The sequence below is a fragment of the Colobus angolensis genome, unplaced genomic scaffold (genome assembly GCF_000951035.1).
Source record: "Colobus angolensis palliatus isolate OR3802 unplaced genomic scaffold, Cang.pa_1.0 Scaffold72, whole genome shotgun sequence".
Lineage (NCBI taxonomy): Eukaryota > Metazoa > Chordata > Mammalia > Primates > Cercopithecidae > Colobus > Colobus angolensis.
This window is the reverse complement of record NW_012120932.1, coordinates 3,660,710-3,663,465: the sequence shown is the minus strand read 5'-3', so window position 1 is coordinate 3,663,465 and position 2,756 is coordinate 3,660,710.

Sequence of the window (2,756 nt, the reverse complement as noted above, 5' to 3'; positions counted from 1 at the left end):
AAACTAAAACGCTTCTTCAGAGCAAACCATTAACAAAGTGAAGGGACAGCCCCACAGGATGGGAAAAAATATTTGCAGACTATACAGCTAATAGAGGGTCAATATCCGAAACATAAGAAACTCAAACAGCACAAATATCATCAGTCTAAATTGGTGAGCCCTTTCAATCTGCAGCTCCCTTTTTTATTTTTATTTTTTCTTTAAGTTCTGGAATACGAATGTAGAACGTGCCGGTTTGTTACATAGGTATACATGTGCCATGGTGGTTTGCTGCACCTATCAACCCGTCGTCCATCATTTAGGTTTTTTGTTTTTGTTTTTGTTTTTTGAGGCAGAGTCTCTCTCTGTCACCCAGGCTGGAGTGCAGTGGTCAGATCTCGGCTCAGCGCAAGCTCCGCCTCCCAGGTTCAGGCCATTCTCCTGCCTCAGCCTCCAGAGTAGCTGGGACTAGAGGTGAACCACAGGCGCCCACCACCACCCCGGGCTAATTTTTTGCATCTTTAGTAGAGACAGCGTTTCACCCTGTTAGCCAGGATGGTTTCCATCTCCTGACCTCCTGATCCACCCACCTTAGCCTCCCAAAGTGCGGGGATTACAGGCATGAGCCGCCGTGCCCGCCCTGTCATCTAGATTTTAAGCCCCACAGGCATTAGGTATTTCTCCTAATGCTCTCCCTCCCCTTGCCCCCCAACCCCGTGACAGGCACCAGTGTGTGATGTTCCCCTCCCTGTGTCCATGCGTTTTCATTGTTCAGCTCCCACTTACTAGTGAGAACACGCAGTGTTTGATTTTCTGTTCCTGTGTTAGTTTGCTGAGAATGAGGACTTCTAGCTTCATCCATGTCCCTGCAAAGAACATGAACTCATTCTTTTTTATGGCTGCATAGTATTCTATGGTGTGTATGTCCCATATTTTCTTTATCCAACCTATCATTGATGGGCATTTGGGGTGGTTCCAAGTCTTTGCTATTGTAAATAGTGTTGCAATAAACATACATGTGCATGTGTCTTTATAGTAAAATGTAATGAAAAGAAAAAAATAAAAACAACTGGGAGAACTAATAGTTGGCATTTTCTTACTAATTTATGCCTCAGTGACAATATTTTATCAACTCTTAGCATGAAAAAACAAATATACTTTGTTTTTCACAGAAAAAAAACAGAGAAAAAACATTAAGCATCTCTGTTAGGCAAGAAAGGGATAGGAAAAGCGTGATTTGGGTAAAGCTAAGTAGTGAAGTAAATGTCAAGTGGTAGCCTAAGAAGCTGAGGACAATTTTCACTTGCATCACAATTTTTAGTAGAGTTGCTTAGTCACTTTATTTTTTTATTATTATTATTTTTTTGAGATGGAGTCTTGCTCTGTCGCCCAGGCTGGAGTGCAGAGGTGCAATCTCGGCTCACTGCAAGCTCCGCCTCCCGGGTAGAGGCCATTCTCCTGCCTCACCCTCCCAAGTAGCTGGGATTACAGGTGCCCACTACCACGCCCGGCTAATTTTTTGTATTTTTAGTAGAGATGGGGTTTTACTGTGTTAGCCAGGATAGTCTCAATCTCCTGACCTCATGATCCACCCGCCTCGGCCTCCCAAAGTGCTGGGATTACTTTGGCTTGAGCCACCGCACCCGGCCTAGCTTAGTCACTTTAAAAACAGATTTAATATATTTTTTCTCTTAAAAAATCTACAGCAAGAAATCTAGAAACCAATCAAATTTCTGTCATTTCAAGCCATAGTTCTTTCAATTGTTTCAGGTTATGGAGGCATTTGCCCATAAAATATTTTGCTTGATAATGTTTTCCAATAAGGAAAATAATTTCTGCTCTCATCAACAACAAAATGTCTGGAAGAAAAAGGATATAATAAGGAATAAAAATTTGGCTGAAGAGCCTCTCTATGTAAAGGAATGAAAGATGTTTCAAAAAGTTACTAACAATAAGCACAAAAACAATTAACCATTAAATATAGAAACAAAAGAAACATTTCATGATTTTCTGTAGCTCTTATTGGCAATTAAAAATCAGAAAACAAAAGCAGCAGGGGGAATGCAAGAATAAATGAAGTGCAGAGAAATGGCAAACATGAGTAAATAGTAATGAAAGCTTTTAAGAACTACGATAATAATATCTTGTAAAAATACAATATGCAATAAAAAAGTGTATTACTACAATGGCACAAGGGTGAGAGATAGACAAATACATAGAAATAAACTTGTAAGGATCTTGCATTCTTTGGGAAGTGGCCAAAGTACTAATAACTTAAGAGGACATATTGTGATATTGAGGGAAATGACTAAAAGTTTCATTACAGCTTCAAAGCTAATACAGGAGATTCATAGCCAACAATTGGAGATTACCCAAAAAATCGTCAATAAAAGAATGGATAAACAAATCCCACGTTCATATAATGGAAGAGTACATAACAGTGGAAAGGAATGAACTAAAAATATCTACCAAAAATTGGAGGAATATCAAAACATTTTGCTAAGGGAAATGAACCAGACACAAGATGACATACTGTATGATTTCATTTAATATGTTCAAGAAGAGGCAAAACTAGCCAATGGTGATAAGAGATTGTTTTGGAAAGGACACAGGAAACTTCCTAGGTAATGGAAATATTCTATATGTTGATCTGAATGAGGGTAAAGAGAGAGAAGGAGGAAGAGAGAAAGAGAGAGTCATTGACTAATACTGAAGATCTGAGCTAACAGTCCTTAATGGATATACAAATATTAAAAGGAGCCTTCTTAAATTGTACC